The 21,274-nt window shown below is 36.6% G+C and overlaps 1 protein-coding gene and 1 long non-coding RNA gene across 6 annotated transcripts in view; one reads left to right on the top strand and one right to left on the bottom strand.

Moving 5' to 3' along the window:
- LOC106173131 (uncharacterized) overlaps positions 1–21,274 on the top strand; it is a 61,180-nt gene that overhangs the window by 616 nt on the left and 39,290 nt on the right. For 2 of the 4 annotated variants that reach the window (XM_087011614.1, XM_087011615.1), the window contains exon 2: positions 4,576–4,700. The gene's annotated coding sequence lies outside the window, so the exon portion shown is untranslated. Of the gene's footprint in view, positions 1–4,575; positions 4,701–9,444; positions 9,610–9,689; positions 9,834–21,274 lie in introns of those variants that run through there. The other 2 variants (XM_087011619.1, XM_087011618.1) reach the window with 2 other exon arrangements.
- LOC147762271 (uncharacterized) lies at positions 11,031–14,421 on the bottom strand. 2 transcript variants are annotated; one of them, XR_015334008.1, is made up of 4 exons: positions 14,074–14,421; positions 12,366–12,409; positions 11,879–11,996; positions 11,031–11,497 (listed from the first exon to the last, which is right to left on the bottom strand). It is a non-coding gene; the product is annotated as an uncharacterized LOC147762271 (long non-coding RNA). The 2 variants fall into 2 exon arrangements; XR_015334009.1 differs by lacking the exon at positions 12,366–12,409.

The raw sequence follows: 21,274 nt of genomic DNA, 5'->3' as shown, positions 1-21,274 counted from the left end.
CTAATGTTTTATCTTCACGATCGGTTTCGGTTGGTAATTTTGCTATTCAAGTTACCAGGTGTTATTTAGAGGGTATTTAAAAGGCCCGAGACACGTGGTCTGGCAGGGAAGGAGACAGCTGGGAGAAAGCACAGATGGACTTTATTTAAAGGTTGCAATCCAGAGAAGGGGGCTCAGAATGAAGACATGCTGGATGGAATATTAACTCTGTTTCCTGTTTTTGCCTTGTGGTTATGTGTATTTGTATTTGTGTTAGATCTTTGAAGAGAGCATTCAGGGTGTTGGGGGGGGGGAGGCTCAGTCAGGGAAATAGAAGAGAAACTAAGGCGTGAACAGGTTCAAGGATGTAAGCAGTTGAAGGAAACAGATGTATGTTTTAAATAATTTAGACCAGCCGTAATGAAAATAAGGGGAGACAATTTTTTTAAAAATTAAATTTTAGATCAAATTAATTACGATTCAAGCAACTGCTCTAGGGGGGAAGGGGGTATAAGATAATTATGTTATGTGTCAAAGAAGTGTTGAATTCATTTTCAAAAATGGAAATGAAACCATTAAATGAAATAGATAAACATGTAAGCCCCATTTTTTAAATCAAAACAAAAAGGATTTTTAACAAGATTTATTCAAAGAAAAGGAAGCACATCGTTTCAAGAATAAAAGAAAGTAAACACAAGAGGCCTAAAAACCTGAGCACAAGAAAAAAATGGTCTGGTTTCATTTGGCAAATATAAACAGCAGACAAGGGCAATTTTAACTATAACAAACATTGTAACAAATATGTTTGAAACGGGGCTGGAAAATTACTTGTTTTTGTCTGGTTTTGCTCATAACACATTTTCATTTTTTTTTTTGGGGGGGTGGGGGGTGGGCGGGCCATCTTAGAAGCTAAGAGAGAGGCATTTGCAATCTTTGCTCCAACTCACCACCCTACTTTCCCTTGCAATATTTTTATGCCACAAAGCCACCTGTGAGCAGTTGGCTTCTGCTCCAATCAGAGGGTCTCTGCCAAAGCGATTACTTATTATACACATCAATTCTCTTACTAAGAACTCCTTGACTAATTACTTCTGTTCAGCCAGAGAATCATTGGCAACAGCTGTTGTATGAGGAGCATTTTGATTAAAAACTACAGGAATAAATTTAAGATATGCTAAAACTTACATTGAACAGGAAACATCCCCTTTGTACAGGACACTGTGTGACCCCCCCTCCCCCCTTTTTCATTGCACTGTCCCTTTGCATACAATTATGACCTCCTGCTTCTGAGCTAACGTAGGATATGACAGTGCAGGATCTTTTTAAGTATCAGCATCTCATTTTTATGTTTACCCCATCCATTCTTGCTCTTCCTCTTTCTTATTCCTGCTGAGTTTTTGGTGTGATTTTCTCTTGTGCCTGCATGCCTCATAAGCTCAATCTCTCTCTCTCTCTCTCTCTCTCTCTCTCTCTCTCTCTCTCTCTCTCTCTCTCTCTGTGTATGTGTAAGTACACTTTTTTTTCTTGAAATAAAGAAAAGCCCTGATATGTTGTTTTATTGTAAGGCTTGGGATATCATTATCTGGAAACTGCTGATCATACATCATATAAATTAATTCACACTGCTAGACTCTGTTATGATTAAATTAGAAATGAAATAAAATTGCTTTATTATAGTAATTAAAAACTATTTCTTGCTTGCCAAATTGAATATTGTCTTGGGTATTTTAGTATAATTTCCAAATAGATAAACTGTTAATGTAAGCCATGTGTTCTTATGACAGTGAGGAATGATTTTTTTTTTATCTTCTCAAACCCCCTGTGTTTAATGCTTACAATTCTTAACATATATACCACCATTCAGATGTATAGAATCTGCCATGCTCCGGAAATGTCTACTATTGTGAAAGCTAACTTAAAGAAAAATATTGGTGGGAGTGGAAATTGCGTTGTTTCATACTTATCTTCTCCTCCTCCTATCTTGTACACTTATATAATTTCTCATTTTACAGTTTGTAAATCGCTTTGATAAAGTGGCTGTGGATTATTTTTCTTTGAAAGATGTCAGAGTGATATTAATGGGGAGATGAATAAATAAAGAGTGTAATGCATATATATTAGTTGATTGATCAAATGAAAAATGGTACAATGTAGTTGAGTGATTCAAAAGGTGTGTTTCTATACAAGTTGTGTTGAACTGTCCTGGTATTCATGCCAACAGGCTGTCTGTTACAGCAAAGCTTGCTGCAGTACATCACCAGTAAATGTATACGCTCTGTTACCAGCTGAAGATCAACATGTGCTGTGCCCATCAGTGAAGAACAGAGGAGAACCTAGCTTGGAGATGGGTTGCACAGAGATGGGCTGACTCAGCTTGGCTGCAAACTTACCATAAAAATTGACTGCAATATGAATGTACATACATGTAGTTAGAATTTTTCAATTAATTTAGCAAAATTAAAACTGACTGTAATAGGGCTCAAATTTAAACCTAGTGAAGGGACAATTTACTTAACAACTCAAGTGCTTTAAGAAATAAAGTCTTGTTGTTACTTTGCTGGCAGCAGAATTGTAGAGTTAGATAATGTGAACCATGTTGGTATCGTTGTGAACCATGTCAATGGGTGTAAACAGGGACGTGAGCATCTATATGCACATATATGTCACTGCATAAATGGCCACTACCTATACACGGAACAAGGATGGCATGAAAAATACAATGCATAAAACACAATTGATTTTCCAGACCTATTATATATCCTGCCTGCCATCAGATCATTTCTCTACCAGCTGTTTCTATCCTGCTATGTAACGTCATGATTTAATAACAATCCTTGAAATACTAGTAGATCACTTTCGCAGAGCTCTTCCGAACCAGAAGCAAGACAATGAGAAATACCGGTATGACTAGAAGAAGTAAGATTGTTTTTAAGGTAGCAGTATTGATGTTAGACCAAAGATTGAATAATGAAGATAAGAGCTAAACATTTATATACCAGTGCAAAAGTGATAATTTGATTGTAGAGAGTTTCTCAGAATGAACAGTACATTTATGTTGTAGAATTGATAATTCACTTATTACTGGAATAGAAGAATTTTTTTTATTCTATTTTATTATTCTGTTCAGTAAGAGGGTGTTGTTAATGGAAATAGTTTTATTATCAATAGTAAAATATGTTTACTATTACTATAAAGAATATTTTTCTGGACTGTGTAGTCGTTAGTTGTTAATTGATAATATGTTTTGAAACAGATCTAGATACTAGTTTTAAGCAAGCCCTTCTTGCAGACAGACCAAAACTTACTTGAAATGCTGGTTTGGGTACTGTTTTTCTTAAGAAAATTTAATTATGTTTGTATGCCAATTCTAACATAATTGTATTTTAAAAAGATGTGTATGGAAACAATATGTGAATGAGATGATGTAGTTAGCTTTGGAAGTTAGCACTAATAGATAGGTACATATATTGTCTAGAGTATCATTTTAGGTAGATAGGATTTAAGCTTTCTGATAGGGAGAGATACTGGAATATGAACATTTTTTTTCTTTTTCTTTTAAAAATGATACAGATATGTCAGGCCCGTAGCCAACAATTTCAAAAGGGGGGTTCTTTTTCCAAAAGAGTGAACCTTTTACAATAAATCCTTAGTGCACATAGATCAAAATTTACCCAGATTAAACCTTTTCCCGACAAAAAGGGCGGTTCTTTTGACCCCCCCCCTCCCTGGCTACGGGCCTGCATGTATATTACTGTTATATTACCCTTGGCATTTTGTTGCTTTGTTCAGTGGCCATGGTTTTATGTCATTGTGGTTCAGTTTGTAATTGACAGTGTCAGAGTTTCAGTTATCTTGCCTCGACAAACAAGAAGTACAGCAAATTCTGTGCTGGAAATGTGTTTGTGGTTAGAAAAGAGTCAAGAGTTTTGGGCTATCTGGCTTGGACAGAAAAAGATACAGGAATTTGGCCGTTTCGACTCGCTTGTGGTCTTCTCTGCTTTTAAAGATAGCCAGAGACTCTGGTTTGGTTTTCAGTTTTGCTGTGCTAATCTTGAGCCAGTTCTCATATTCTGTGTCCTTGCAGGAATGAGATAGGGTGATTCAGGATATTTGTTGGTGAAAAAAAAATCTCAGGATATTTGTTGGTGAAAAAAAAAAAAAATCTGGTTTCAACCCGTGAGGCTGGAATCAAGTTTCAGTGATTTCTTGCCATGGCTGTGATGTGGAGATTTTGCTTTTTTTTTGTCACCATGTCCAATACACCATTCAATTCATTTTATATTTTATTCCTAGTTACAAAATATGTTGTATTTTGCTACAAATGTATGATTTTTTTTCATGTTGATGCAGTAATGATTAAAAGGACTAAGCTGTTTGATACCTTGTTTAGAGAGTGAAAAAAGGCAAATATAAATCAAAGACATAGACCTATATAATTTTGACGCATAGGTGTTTAAAAAAAAGCTCGGTTAGATTTTTTTTATGTTTAAGAACAGTGATGCTTAATTTTTCCTTTAAATTAATTTTAAATTAATTTTCAAAATTAAGAAAAAGATATATATATATATAAATATATATTTTCTCTTCTTACAACAGAAAGGGACAGAGAGATAGATATCTAGAAGAGAGTGAAGACTGAAGAGAGGGAAGAAGCACTCCCCCCCCTCCCCTCCCACACACACACCATTCCACCAACAGAAGCTATTGTTCTTGAAGAAAATGTGAGTGTAAATTCAGTGCTTTTGTTTATTTTTATTCACAATTTGGCTTGTTATGATAATGCCTGCTAATGTATACTTTTAATATTTGTTTGAGTATATTAGAATGGAAATACAAGTGGCTGCCACACAGATACCTCCCGGTGTGATGCAGATTTTTATTTATTCTTTAAAAAAATTTTTCCATTTTTTTTTAAATTTCAGGTCTTTCTTTCCTTGCCTAACTTTGTTATGACTGAAAAAATTTATTAATCTGCACATTCATCTCCCCAGCTACAATTAAGACCCCATTTCCAGAGATTAGATCGATCTACTTTAAATCGAACTAACTCCCTGGGGGTTCACACTAAATAGCTGTCAGCCGGGCGGACGCGAAAGTTAATTACCCCCTTACAGCTTGTAGTAGGCGGGACAGACATTTAAGCCGGATTATCTGACAGTAATCTAGTGAGACTCCCCACGGGGATAGATCGATCTAAAAGCTCTGGGAATACAGCCTAAGTTGTGTTTAACTTACAGTCTGGCATCAGTTTTTAATACACTGACAGTGTGAACATAAACCCTGTCTGATGAGGTCATCTTTATTATAATGGTCCTTGTGTTAATTAATTGTAGAAAAAGGAAGTTTTTTTGGTTTTCATCTATATTCTAAATGTTCAAGTTTTTTTACCTTGGCATCCTTGGCCAGTGAAAAATACATAGTTTCTCTTTGACCACCAGGTGGCAGCAAATTTTGAATTTTTTTTTTTTTTTTTTTTCTAAATACTTCCTGGAATTTCTGTGAATTCAGTAAAGTTCTATGCTGGTAAAGCTGCTGGTTACTAGTAAGTTCCATAGCTTTTTATAAATTATTGCTAATGTTCCTCAGCCTTCTCACCAATTGTTTATGTCAGATGAACAAAACCCTAACTTTATAAACCTACCCCCTTTTGTGCAGTTAACAGATACATTTTCTCAGAAATCTGTTAAATTCTGTTTTCATGTTAATAAGTAAAATTCTTAAGTCAGCAGGTACATATGATATGGTTGGTTTTTTTTTTTTGTATAGTCATTAGAGACACCTTGATTTTCCCATCCCTGAAATGTTCATAAATTTCATGTTTTTTTTTAGCATAATGCATTTGGCATATCACGTGTGTGTGTGTGTGTGTGTGCGTGCGTGTGTGTGTGTGTGTGTGTGTGTGCAAACAAAAGAGAGAGAGAGATGGTATCAAGACCATAAAAGAAAATTTCAGCATTGACAAGTGAAAAAGAAGGTGAAAGTAGCTCTATGTAAAATGTTTCTACCACTGATTACCCTTAAGAGTGATACTCTCTTAGTATTACACATGTTCTGCAATGCAAGAGAGGATCTCATGAAAATTATCGTTGAGAGATACTGCTATTAATTGCATACATCTAACCATCATGCAGAAATGAGAAAAGAGAGTGTGTAGAAGGATTCCTTTTGGGATTAAGTTTTTACGTGTATGAATAGAAGTAAAGCTTTCTCACATTCTCTTAGACTATCTTTATTTGTGTTTTTCATATCAACAGCAGTACCTGAAGTGTGTGTGTGTGTGTGTGTGTGTGGGGGGGGGGGGGGGAGGGGGGGGGTAGGAAATGGAAACATGAATAGAAACATATATGAATAGAAATGTACATTGCTTTTGAGGAGTACTAGACGTGGGCATTTTGCTTTATGATGCAGACAGAAACTGTCTTGCATGTGTCACCACTTGAATGCTCTCTTTACAATCCCAGGTATTTATTTCTATCCATCATGCAGAACCGAGCAATGTCAGGTAGAATACTCCTGTCATTGTGAGCCCTCCATATTTATGGCATTCCTAACATGCTTCCAGCAAGGAGACAGATAATACTACAAGAGGGTTCATGCTAGAAGGGTTTCTTAGGGGAATAATTGAGGACTGGAGATTTAAACATAGGAGGAATCACTCAATGGAAGGTTTCTGATTTTCCTAAGGGGGGGGGGGGGGGAAGGTGACAAGGATTTTTTTTTTTTTTTGCTTTTTTTTTTATTATTCACTTGGCAAATGTAAAACAGTAGATGAGTGCAATTTTACTACTCAGGATAGAAAATTGGTTAATTTTGTCTTGCTTTGCTCAAAATAGTTTTTTTAAGGGAGAGAGAGGGTATCTCAGAAAGTGTGGGAGTGGTGCCGCCACCCTGCCACCCTGTGGTGACCCCACCCCTCCACCCCGGTCCACTGTTGTCTATAACAAGTCAAATAATATAAAAAATATCTGCCTTCATTTGCAGACGTGACTTCAGTGTTCTTTGCATAGAGTTATGGGGTGAACTTAACTGATACTGAGGTGGGGGGGGGGGGAGAGGTTGGTTCTTCCACCTGATCATCTCACACCCACTGCAATGGTTCCTTATCTCACATGCAAAATATTTGATTCCTGATAGAAGGGTTAGATTTGTGATAAACTGCAAACTATCTGTTCTTTGTCTGATTTTTCTTGCAATTTCAATTTACCAGAAGTATTCCATTAGTAATGAAATGAAGTAATGGAAAGAATTTGTTCCGCTTTTGCTTTTAACAATCAGCATCTGTGTGTTCTAAGTTATTTTTTTGTTGTATTTCAATTTAGGTTAATAAAAGGTTTTGTGAGAAGAATTTGTTCCACTTTTTCTCTCGATTTCTGTATTTGCACCTGCCAATTGTTGTGAAAGATTGAACACCTGTTGTAACATAGGCGTGAATAGATTTCTTACAAATGTTTCAAGTTGATCATCAGAGCTTTACAGAAAATTCAGGTCCATTATCTGTATGTTGTATTGGAAATTCAACAATATTATTCCATTTTTTTTTTTTTTTTGTGCAAGGTGTATTGTTTGATATAGATACTGAAGCATGTCCATTTTTTTTTTCAATTTACACTGTGTAGCAATTACGCAAACCTTAGAAGTCTCTCTCTCTCTCTCTCTCTCTCTCTCTCTCTCTCTCTCTCTCTCTCTCTCTCTCTCTCTCTCTCTCTCTCTCTCTCTCTCTCTCTCTCTCTCTCTCTCTCTCTCTCTCTCTCTCTCTCTCTCTCTCTCGGACAATAAGGAAGAAAATGTTACAAATGTTTAGGAAGAAAATGCTCTGTGCATTATGAAAAAAGAAATAATGATTCAGAAAAAAATTAAAGATGACTATTTGTCACAACAGATTTTAAAGGGTGAGGAGATTATTTATAAAAGAAAAAAGAATACTGAATTGCAAATTGTTATTTCTGTCTATTTAGCCCAAAAAAAAAAAGAAAAAAAAACTTTAAGTAATTACAGATTTCAGAGAAAAGGTGTGCTTCCGTTGTTAGGAAGAGTTTTGGATTGGGGACTGTAGTAAAATCAGGTTGGTGGTTCTTTATTAGTCTACTGTAAGTCTTGACGCAAGTTCTGTTAGGCATGCTAATTGTGTTTTCAGCTCCTTGCTCGATTCCCCCCTCCCCCCCCCATCTTTTTTTTTTTACCATCTGATATAATTTTCAAGTTTTATCAGTTTGTTGGCAGTGTAGGGAATGTAATGGCGTGTTTTGTCATGCATGCCAATTCTGTTCTTTTTTCTTTGCTCAACTTTAACAATGCGGCAGTAGATTGAAACAGTCTTTTTTTTTTCCACCGTCTGGCTAAGTAATATCAGTTTGCTGGTTCTAGAGTGCAAGTCATGACAGTGGACAATAGCAATGCTCTGGTGGTCGTGTGATGGTTCGCAAAGATAAAGATGTACTCAAGACAGAGCGTGATTAATGATGGCTTCTCCACTGCGAGATGGGAGAACTGATATTTTTTCCTTTTCAGAGTTGCCCTTTTTTCATTTTTGATGCAAATGTGGCAATTTAACATCTAATGTGTGGATTCCTGGTTGTAGAAGTGCATTATGTTTGTTTTAGTAATTAGAAATATTTGATTTCAGTAGATGGATAAAGAATGAACCAGTCAGGTTTATATTCTATGAATCAAACAGGTTTATGTTTTATTTGAAAAAAATTTATCATAAATAGAATTGCAGAGGCTGTATTTTATTTAAATGGAATGATGCTCTTGTTTGTGTAAACAATTTCCAATTTTTTATAATTCAAAGATGTCACTTATAAAATCAGATTTATCAGAGGATAACACAAGCGAATGTTTTCCTTGTTTGTCTGCTGCTGTCTCCCACAAATCTGGCATGTGAAACTGAAATAAATTTATGATAATGCACTGGTATTATAATAGGCTCTGTCAAGGGTGACTTATTGCAGCAGAGACAGACTGATGCATTTTTCTTTTTGTTTTCACTGAGTGGAATATATGTCTTCTGGGTGCTTTTACTTAGCAGACCAAAATAATTACAATGTGAAGGTTGAAGATGCAGAAGAAATGGCACCAACATTTTTGAGACACTGTCATGTTGATTGCTTTCTAAAGGAATGAAGAGAGAGAGAGTGAGAGAGAGGGAGAGGGAAAAAAATAGATACTTTTCTCGTGACTCGGTTGCTGAAAAACAGAGTTCCCTTTTTAAGGTGATAACAGCTCTGTGGTTCAGTTCACACTAACCGTAATTAGAAGTGGTTCACTGCCAGTAAGACCAGTTAAGAGCAGTGACAGACTGGTATAGAAGTATGTCTTCAGGTGACATAGTTGGAATTGATTGCATAATAAAATGCTGGGTGCACAGTATCTATTCAGGCAATCAGTCCTAGCCAAGTACTCAGTTCCATGTTGGGCACAAGGCATGTGCTCTGGTAGTTAAAAGTTGATTGCATTATGTCATGCTGAGCACCAATCCATGTGATTAAGCAATTTTCTGTTAAATCGGAGAAATGGAAGAAGTGTCCTTAATAGTAAGCAGTGAGATTATATAAAGACAAGTTTCCTAGAAGTAAGACAATATAGGCATACTTTTTTCTAGCTCATCAAGAGTATAGAATAACAGTCTGGGTAAGGCCACAACTTGTTACCTTGCAAACAAAAGTTAGGATGTTACACTGAGCATTGTCTGCAGCATTATCACTAATGATATTAGTTTAGTCTATGGAGGGTTGTCCAGGTGAATGTATAGGAATTCAATAGCACTGCCTTTTGCTCAGGTATGCACAGTGATTGTCAGGGAGTGTTCTTCTCACCTGACATGCCACAAGATCTGCCAGACTTTTGCAGTCCAGGTAAGCAAGCCCTGTGACCAGGAGACTATAAGGGAGGCCCTTTGGGGTTACCAGATGGTCTAAAAGAAAGGGAGGAATCAGAAAGTTGGTGGTGGTGGTGTTGGTGGTAGTGGTGGTGGTGGGAGCATTGCATTTTTAAGGGTGGAGGGAGGTGGGTTAAAGACTTATGAACCGTGTAATCAGGGGCTTAAGGGGGGGGCTCAGTTTAACAAAGTTGTTAAAAGAGAGGAAGTTGGATTATAATAATGGGGCTCACAGAGGGGCTACTTCTTAATCAGAGAAAGGAAGCTGGTAGGGATGGTTTTACCCGTTTATTCAGTGAATTAATTGAAATATTCAAGTCTATCATCTTAACACAGAGTGCCACATTAACTAATGGAAATGTAATAAATCAGGAAGGATTCCCAGTGCGTGTGTGCATGCATTTGGTATGTTTGTCTTTATGTTCTATGAATACCAGTTACCAGGTATTCATAGAAAGGAGTGGCACTTATTGAATTATCATGAAGGATAAGAGGAGTAATGTAGCAGTGATCGGGTAATCACCTAATTTCAATGGGGGCTTACCAGCTAAATCAGTACGGTCACCAAGGATCAATGATTAACTTTCAAGGAAGCAGGTTTTGGTGTTTCCGTAGGACAGAAAAGGGGGGGGGGGGTAGGAAGAGAGAGGGACAAAACAGGTGGTTTAGAAGGTGGGATGTGGGAATTGAGACAAAATAAAGAAAGACTGAAAACAGTCAGGGATTGGGGAATAGGGTGAGTTGAACCAATAGGAAATAATTTCAAAAGATGAGTTAAAGGACAGTTTACTAAAAAGACCTTGTATTTACAAGATGGGGTGGGGATGGAGGAGCACATCATTGAAAAGTAAGTAAGTAAGACCCAGTACAGCTGGTACAAGCTTTACCAGAAGTTTTTTGTTTTTTTTTAAAGCTGTCTCATTTTGGTTTTCGAGACATGCAAAGAAGTAATTAACAACTAAACATTCCTTGATAATCAGAACACATTCTTTAACTGTCTACATCCAGACAAATCCAAATCCAGACAGCATGCCGTTCAATGCCTTTTGCCATTTTTTTCATTGCTCATTCCAGGGTATCCAAGCCAGTGTAAATTCGAGTTGGAATTCCTTCCTTTCTACCACATCAACTTTCATCTAGAAGAGTTTTTTTTTTTTTTTTAATGTTCACAAAAGTTAGAGAAGAGGGTTATTAGTGGTTATAAATAGGGATTTTTGTTCAGTATTATTCAATGAATTACTAATTATGGTATGCAATTACTAACATCCTACTTCTATTGGATCCTTATTCTATTATTTTCATGGTCCCCATCCTCATTCCCTCCTCCCCTTGCAAAAAGAGAAAAAAAAGTATTCTCATTTGCTCCAACTACTGAAAGCACCATAAGAAACTTTGCGGTGTCTATCCTGTTTCCGTCTGACGACAAAAAAAATTTCTGCAATCTGATTGGACAAGTCTGGTGTCAGGTAATAAACAGAAGTATGCAATTCTTGGCACTTAAATCTGTTTCTGTCTCGACTCAGCCCTGGTGATGTGATCTGCTTGCTCGGCTGCACACAGTAGAAAACGAGCTCCCTGTAGAAAAAAGTTCACCTGGATGGGAGTGCCATCAGTGGGCCTGTCCTGTAGCTGCAAACCAGTCTGGAAAGTGACAGGCAGAGTCTGATCAGTGCAAAACATTCAATACATGTGATTAAAAAAAATATTAAAAAGCAAAATTAGGTAGTTTTTTAAAAGGATGGTGTGTTTTTGTGTGTGTGTGAGAGAGAGAGAGAGAGAGAGAGAGAGAGAGAGAGATTTAGGTTGAAAGTTTACATCTGATTGTTGTTTATTGAGACAAAAACATATGCAAGCCAACCAAAACTTCAGTATTTCTGTTCAATCAGAATCAAACTAAATAGCAAAAGATATAGTTCACTGACACAAAAATGCCAATAAGCTGTCTGAACCTTCAGTATTTCTATTTGGTTATGGAATTCTCATTGATCTCATCCGGTAGTTACTTCTTAAATGCTGTCAAACCTGTTTCTGTCTCGTCTGAGCATGGGAGAAGTGATTTGCTTGCTTGGCTGCACATACATTTTATGAAAACTCTTCTTTGTATCAGCACCTGGATGACCAGGTTCAACTGCAAGCAACGCTGAAGAAAAAAAAAGAGTCAGACTTTGTCAAGCAGAAACCAGTTTTGGAAGAAACAGAGACTGTGTCACAGTTGACGAAATAAAATGGGCAAACTAGCGGTAGTTGCTGTACAGATAATACAGATTTCACCGATCTTTCATATTATGATAAATATAATTGAAATCTGATGCTACAAAATACCAGATTAGCAGACTGGTACTGTTGACAGAAAAGCAAAGTATGAAAAGGCAGACAAATGATTGATACACTTTGAGAGTATCTAAAAATATCCAGACTTCTGTATTGCAAAAAGACAAGTCTCTGTCACAGCTGTGAACTTGAGACTTGATTTGATAAGCTGATGCTCTGATGTTCATTGTAAGCTCACCTGGAGAATCGAGGTGGCAGCCTTGCATAGTTCTGCAAACCAGACTGCAGAGAGAGAAAAAAACAGGCTAGAGAAATAAGAGACAGACACAGCAAAATGAGGACAGTCAGCTGATGTGTAAAGCAGATAGTGTCAATGGTGATCATAAAAAGAAGTTAAAAAGGCAAAAAAAAAAAAAAACAGCCACGGACAGGAATTCCTAAGAAAAAACATTTGTAAATACTTTGCAGAATAAAATATAATTACAGAAAAAAAAATTAAAAAAAGGACAGACATTGACAAACAGATTTTTGGTAAAAAACAGTTACTTTGGAGAAAGGGGCACACAAGGAAAAGAAAATGAAAATATTTATGCATTTAGGGGAAAACTGGAAATCAGTGACAGTTCACCAGCATGCAGTTGGCAAATTATTAAAACTGAAGACAACATCCAGGAGTTATCTGAATAAGATGTGCCATCATTTTAAAATATAAGCTTTTTTGGAAACAAAATTATACAGAAGAATAGAAATAAGACTGCTGGCTTTGTAAAAAAAAAAGTTGGCTCAGTCTGGTGATGAACCAGATGATACTCAGACTTTACAGATGGTTGGCAGTTAAAAATGGAGAGTACCATCAGAACAAAGCAGCTGACAGGTAATACAGTTCACAGATGGTACGAAAAACGTGAGACATTAAGGAAACTGTGTCTGGCACCTTGAAGGAAATGATATATATAAAAGACTTGATTGGCAAGAAGTAGAAAAAAAATTGACTTAGAAATGTTGATTCTGAGCCAGAAATGGAAGGCAACTGATGGCATTGTAGAACGTGTTTCTGTTGGTTTGATGTGAACATGCATACATTTGGGTTGTTTTTCAGTTTTTATAAGGTTCGTATTTTTGTCAAATAATTACCCTCTGGTACAGGTTACGTTTGGTAATTTTTCAGTTTCACTTCTTCAGTTTAGATAAAGGTTATTGCCTTGTTGACACCATTTTCAGACTGACATGATAGTTTATGCTGGCATTTGGGAAATTTTGTTTACTGTGTTAATATAGTACCATCAGGAGTTTACTAGTAAAAGGTTTTTTCATATTCCAAGATATCCTGAACTGCGTTTTGACATGAGCCTTTTTTTTCCATAATTTTCTGCAGCAGATTTCTATCAAAATCACTGAAATTTTAGTAAATTATGACATAAACATAAATTTATACATCTGGGAATTGGAGTTCTTGAAGGTTTTCTTTGATTTGGTAGGTTAAGGAGTAGTGCATCTTAAGGTGCTTTCATCCAACAAAAGAAAAGAAAAGGCTTCATGGCATTATTTTTGGATACTAGTAGTTAAAATTAAAGGGCACAAGCAAAGTACAAGGTCATCTGAGAGCAGAAACTATCGCAATACAGGTATGAAAAGATGGTGTAGTTTAGTATGCTCACAGCAGATGGTCAGTGACATCAGAAATATACTCAAGGAACAATGTTATTTTACCCTGTCTGAAGACTAGTTTTTTTTTTTTTACACTGGAATGAAGTTTCCATCACACTGCATCCATGGTTCTTTGTGGACTCAATATTGTACCACCATTTCTTATTACACTTTCAGTCAATTATGAATGAACTCCTGATATACTTAGGCACTTGTATCAGTATGGTAGAAAAGCCAAACCATTGAGTTGAGAAAAAAAAAATACTGTGCTTTTTCATGAAGTATGACCAAACACCTACCGGGGTAAAGTTTCCCTCCAGCTTTGTTTGACTTTTCTTTTACAGAATCAGATCACCATCAGGTCTGGGTTGCCCATATTTGCATACTAGATAGGGGTAATTTTCTTGTAATGTTCTTTGCTTGAAGGGAAAATTGAAGATGAACAAGAGATATATGTATAGCAGTGGAGAAGTTATTGTGAAATTTTAAGGACCCTGGGAGCATTATACCTTAGCACTGTTAAAACCTATAATATTCTTTGCTTGAAGGAAAATTCAGGAATAAAGAAGAATACCAACAGTGAATGATTTCAGTTGGCAATTTGAAGAGTTGATAGCTGCTTCTTTTGAAATTGAAGCTTTCGTGTATGCTAGTTACAGCATACTAATATAAGAATTATATTTAAAAAAAGTTTTGGCAAGGTAAATAGTAAGAGTTTCACATATTTCTTGGGAGAACTTTTCTATAGAGTTTTTTAAAAAAAAGCCGATTTACTTAACAAATTCTAATGAACATTTTCACACAAGATGATACAAGTATCCCTAACAAGCATCACAGAATGCAGTGCCAAGTTATGTTAAGAAATAGCTCCCCAAATCTGCACACATATTTCTTATAGAAAAGCTCCAGACTTCAGCAGAACAATATATATCAGGGCCTGTACTGCTAGCTGTTATTGTGTTTTAATCTGAGACTGATCAATGATATCAGAAGCAGGAAAAACGGGACTGGAGCAAAGTCTTGTATTATAGATTCTTTCACACAGGTGGTACCTTGACACAGACTCTGTCAATTCTATAATCAATAACGGAACAGCTGCTTCAGAAAAACAATTCGACAACAGCACCAATGGCAGGCCGAAACAAAACATGCTGGCAGCAAAAAGTGCTGCCTTCGCTATTGTTATAAAGAATGATTTTGCAGATGAAAAGGGGGGAAAGGGCAATGGAGAGCTGGTAAGTGAGGTGGGAACTGGGGAGTTTTGGAATTTTGCAGTGGCACGTTGGTTGAAGTGTCTTATATGTTTCTGCAGCAGTAGAGCATCTCTCTCTCTCTCTCTCTCTCTCTCTCTTTTGTCACATGTTCAGAGTTTTTACACTAATCAATTTTTTAAAAGAACAGATCTATAGTTTATATCAATATGAAGTCTGCAGATGTTGAGATGCAACTGGAAAATCTCTCACTCACATGCACAGTAAACTATATCTTGAAACTCTCTCTGTCTCTCTCTTCTCGACCTGTGCAAATTGTTATCAGTTAAATCAGCTGGGACAACAACTGGAGCTCAGTATTTTTCTATCAGAATGGTTTTTGCATGTAAACAGCTACTTAAAAACTGGACAGCTATTACCTGCGCAAGGCATGCAATGCGTCTCGCTTCTCACACTGGTAGCTAGGTTTTCCATTTGAATTCCAGCTGAACAAACTTCAGGTAAAAGAGAATAACCTGTCACTCAAAAGGAAAAGCTGTGAGCAGACGATGTTTCTTGACAATGGCTGAAACGTGTCTCTGGAGTCCTGACACAGCAATTGAATTTGCCAGAATTAAGGTGTCTAGGGCGGGATAGATTTCTGCTTAAGGGATAAAATTACAGAGGACATCGCTGTGGCAAAGCCATTTGAAATCCATGACCTATGCCATGGGTGTGGTTTTCTGTTGATGCGCTTTAGCCATTTAAGTGTTTTACTTTAAGGCTCTTCATATTGCATTGAGATTAATATTGTAGAAGGTTTGAACTCTGTTGCCTTTCCAGATGATGCATAATTCAAAACATGTAATAGGTCTTAGCAGCAAGCAATAGCAGGGTATTGCAATCAAGTTTCTGTGCCTGAAGTTAGACCTTTTTTTTTTTTTTTTACTTTTGAGATTCAGATTAAGAGAAAATTAAGCAGCAACTCATTGTTGTTTTTTGTTTTTATCAAAAGTATTATGTCAAACTGGGCACCAGAGTCACCCAGGTAAATCAATATTTGAGAGAACTGATTTCTTTTTCTTGCCCTCACCATTAGATTACATTTTTGCCTGTGTTTTGTGAAATATGTGCAAGTATTATTTAAGTATTTCTGAACTACTCAGATTGTACTCACGCTCACAAATATTTGTTTTCTTTTGTTTGGTTAGGATTCTATTTGGTATTTTACAGTATGAAAAGAACTGTTTTAAATTTTTAAGTTGGAAGTAATACTTTTTTTTTCAGATTCTGCAAGTTTTTGATGCTACTCTTGAGTAATAAGTAAACCAGTATCAGAAAGATTGAGGTTGTATAGAAAAATGTTTAGTCAGAAGTGATATATTTAAAAAAAAAGCCAAATCAAGAAATTAAATAGTCCTTAACTAAGATGGATAAATCAGCTAAAGAGAGGGCAGTGTTGTCATCTTGCTATGTAAGCTCTATGTGTTATTGTATTTTGCAAGTTTCAACCAAGCTGAAACACCTGAGCAGCCCGTGCAGGTAACTCAATATTTGAAGGGTCGAGACTGTTCCTCTTGCTTTGGTGTCAATATGCCTGCCTGCCAGCCGCATTGAACACACACACACACACACACAAAGAATGGGGTTATAGATCTTGCCTTTTGTCTGCTGCGGCTCCGGCTTTAAAACATGAAAGCTGAGAGAAAAGGGGCCTGCCAGCCAGCCAAGTTGGATACACAAAGGAGAGGTCTATAGCTCTCGTATAGATCCTGCCTTTTGTCTGCTCAGGCCACGGCTGGTTTTTAATACTGGAGGAGAAAGAAAGAGATTACTTGCTCAGCGAGGGCAAGGGTGAGGAGAGATTCCCTGCCAGACCTGCTGAACACACAAAGATTGTATGTGTATCAGCCCACAGTGCCCTTTGTCTCTTTAGTCTCTGGCTCAAACTCATAGATGGCTAAAAGAGACTGTTTGAAGAGACTGCCCAAACAAAGGCAAATCCCCTAGCTATCTCTGGTATCACTGAAAAGCACACTATTTTTATGTCAAAGTAGATAATAGGGAATGGGGAGTTAATACATGTGTCTGGTCCTACTAGGGTCACTATATTGTGTATTAGCCGAAGGACTTATTTTATACCAAATTTGCAAGAACAAGAAGGTGATCAAATATATATGAATGTTCCCAGAAAAGAAAAAAGAGTCTTCGGAATGTTTTCCATGACATTTTTGTACAGGTGTTTATAGCCCTGTAGGTAGATGGTTGACAGGTAAAAAAAAATTGTTGAAGTCATTTGAAAATTTTTCTGAAGACGATTTTTTCGTTTCAAATCCCAGAAATTCTCTGTAATACAAGTTGTGAAAAAAAAAACTCTACAAGAGCAGTACAGAACCAGAACTTCTAAACCTCAACTGCAAACAAAAGACTCACAGAACTTAAGTCTTCACATGTATACATACTTGCATGTGAGCAAGCAGACACAGAAGTGTACTTAAACTTGCCTGCTTCAATACAGGAGGGCAACTGAGATAAGAAGGGGGACCAGAATTATTGATCAGTCCCAGGTAGGAGGTATTATGTGCTGTGGGAAACTCTGGTGGCCCAGGTTTACCTGTGGTATGCACTAAGTACAGTCGCTGGAGATTGCTTGTTTACTTAACAGGTGGTTTAAGGATTGGGAGGTGAAATGCGGTGGGCTGTTTGTGATCACGCTCTGATCGAGCTGCGTTGGAGTCTGAGAGCTGATCGGAAATAGGTGGGGTCGGTTGACTTTCCGAAAGTTCGCACGTGTGCTAAGGACTTCCAGGTAAAATGTGATGACTGTTTGTACGTAATAGGGATTTTTGGTGTGGGATTTTTGAGAGAGGATTTTGTGAGAGTTCTGTGAATGAGGAGAACCTGAATGAAAGGGGCCACAAGGTGGGGTCATTTGACTGCCTGAAAGCATGTGCTGCTACAAGGACTGCCAGGTAAGCCAGTATAGTCATCTGCTCATCATTATGATAGGATTTTAATGCTGATTTTTTTTTTTTTTTTTTTTTTTTTTGGGGGGGGGGGAGGGATGATTTTGTGAGAATTTTATGAATGAAGAGATATTGAATGTTACTTGCATACATATAAATGTATAATCTAATTTTTTAAAAATGATCAAAGATATTCAGATTCAGGGAATGCTGTCCTCATCTGAGAGCTGACTTGAGGTGTGTCCAGATGGTTCAAAATTTAAACAATCTACAGAAATTGTTTGATAACATTTTCTCACTGTAGGCACTAACATCAAAGAATCAGTAAAATCTATCAATGACACATTTAAGGGAAATTTTTGATAGAAATGTATCAGTGAGCAAGGTTCAAGGAAAGAACCCAATACGTGATTTAGATCACTTAACAGGTGCCATAGGTATTTTAAATGTGTCTGAGTCTGGTTTTATGGTCCTAGTCACAGAGCTGACATAGGTGGGGCAAGATGACTGAATGTATGTGCAATGCAGCAAGAATTACAGGTAAAATGTCCCAACTATAGGTTTTTTTCTTTAGGGATTTTAGGGCTTCTTTTAAAAAAGGAATTTTGTTAGAATTCAAGTCAGTGAACCAAAATTGATCAGAAAAAAATTACGTATATTGGGGTGTGAATATCTATTTATTTATTTATTTATTTATTTATTTATTTATTATTGGATTGTTCAAGTCTAGGTTCAGTGATACAGATAAGAGTCTGAATGGAATGCAGGATTGATTTTAATACAAGTGGGAGCATTGCTTTAGAGGAAGGGTACCAGTGAGAATTCCACAATTAAAGAAATGTCCCTGCAAGCAACTGGAACCGTCAGGTCACCCAGGCTGTATTGGCTTTGTGTTGTATCGGAAAAACAAGTTGTTTGATCTGGTGTGGATGTATAATGGAGATTATACGTGATCTTGTTGATATTGAAAACAGTTGTTTTGGGGGGATGGTTTGATCAGCCTTTATAAACACTTCTTGATTGTGATCAATATTCTGGTAAAGTTTTATTTGTGTAAGTGGTCATTGATCAAAGTTATGAACTTATTACCGGTTTTTTTTTATCATCAGGATTGTAGGAAGTAATGAAATAGTGATTATTAATTCCCAACTTAAAATCATTAAGAAATGATATTAAGGGGAAAACGTGTTTTTTTTCGAAAGATGCATAGTTTTGAACTATAAAACAGATATCAGGGATGAAGAACAGCGCCACATCCATTACATACAGTCGAGTTTTGCAGACAAGTTTGTATTGAAAACTATGTCTGTCTGTCTGAAAACAAGATTAAAATGCAGACAGCCTGAAAGTCAAGTTACTGAGAGATAACGCTGTCGCTGGGCTGTCAATAATAAAAAAAGAGTGGGTGTACCTGTTAGCAGTATGTGGTAATGAGACAGGGGTTCCCAGAAGGGGACCAAGGGTAATGAACAGGGCCCTGTAACTCGAAGCATCGCGCATTGCGACCGAGCGCAAGCGACTCGATTCCATAACTCGCCCTTACTCGCCCCATATATATACATTGTAACCTCTGTGTGATATCGCTATTCGCCATACGTGATGCTTTCGGGTTACAGAGCCCAGATTTGACATCTTTTACCTTGAATTGGGAAAAGTGTAGATTTTTGATAGCTACTAACAATGACCAAAGGTGGAGGGGAGGGGAGAGGAGGGGAGGGGAGAGAGGCACTGAAAACGGACCACCTGAATGTATTTGTGATGTATGGCCATGTCATGCTTCTGTAGAAATTTGGGAACTAGACCAGGGAACCCACGTGTTTCCCTGTTGTTAAGCTGAATTCTCAGCCATGCAGTATACCTGTGTTTGGGGTGACATCAGATGAATCCAAGGGCTTAAAGACAGTTAAGCAAGACAGTTATTTATTTATTTATTTATTTATTTATTTATTTATTTAGGGTGGGGTGGAAATGCATTTAGAAATGATGTGACTTGAATGTGTTTTAGTAATTTTAGATGTTTGTTTTACTTTCCACCCTCACCCCACCCCAGTCTAACTAGTGATCGATTGAAAACCATCTGATATACCTTATGATTGAGGAATAATAGGAAGAAAAATGATGAAAAAAGAAGAAACTGAATCATAACCAAATTAGCAATCATTAGGGAAGTGATGTTTTCTTATTAAATTATTTTCGATTTTTGATGAAATGTCTTTTTGTCTACTACTACATCTAATTGTTTTGGGACTTTTCAGCATTAATTAATTAAATAAACATCACTTAGCACTCAATAATGTGCTAATGCCCATGTTCTATAAGCAGTTACTGTATGAAATCAGGTTTGATTGAAATTCAAAACCCCACTGAGACTATAAGGGTAAGTATGCATGTAATTATATTAGTCCCTTGTGGGAAACTTGATAAATTGATTTCCTGAAAAAAGATTTATGCTCAGTCAGGTAGCTTTATGGCTGTCTATGTGTTTCCTAATTGTTTGTTAAATGATTTAAAACTTCAGATTTGTGTGACTTGTTAACAAAGCTTCTTTTTTTATGGTAAACAAATGCATTTACCTCTGAAGCAGTAATTAAAAACATTTATTAGTATCTGCACTATGCAATACTCTCAGTTCAGTCATGGTTTCATTCCTCTATACAAACTATATAAGCCTGCTTTGATTTGTAATCAAAATCAGGCAATTTTGTTATTAATTGATGACTGTTTTATTTATAATTTAACACTACCATGTGTAAATTATTAAAACTTGAAAAAGTTGATATTGTGCAAGGAAGCTTTTTATGGGCCAGACATGGAAAATTTTATCATAGGCCTATTCACGTTTTCTCTCTGTTTCGCCCCCCCCCCCCCAATCCTTTGAGCAGCATAGCTGTGCAATAATGCAGTGAGACAATTTTTCATTCTTGTGAACTGTAACAAAGAGGATACAAATGTTTCACAAGAGACATAAAATATATAATACACATTTAGAAAATTGGTAGCTAGGAGTTGCATTTTGTACACTTGGGGGTTATGTGCTTGGGAATAAGAATTTTTTTTCTTTTTCTTTTAATAGCTAGTATTGAAATTGTGCAGGAGATGGGAATTTTTAACTCAGTGCAAATCACAAAGTTTTTGAGGAAAAAAATCCTGAACAAAACCAGCCAAGAATTTACAAAAGTAACCTTGTTTTGCTTTTAGTTTAATTCTGAAATGATGCAATACACATCTTGAGACAAGGAGTTTTTAAGCATCATGGAAGGAGACCCCAGACAGAGATTCATTTAAAATTAGAGAAACTCCCACAGACTGCATTTTCCCACAAGTATCAAAAGGATGTGGAAGAG

Source organism: Lingula anatina, chromosome 4 (genome assembly GCF_051362555.1).
Source record: "Lingula anatina isolate TDL-2025a chromosome 4, LinAna3.0, whole genome shotgun sequence".
NCBI lineage: Eukaryota > Metazoa > Brachiopoda > Lingulata > Lingulida > Lingulidae > Lingula > Lingula anatina.
This window is presented reverse-complemented; position numbering and strand designations above follow the sequence as displayed.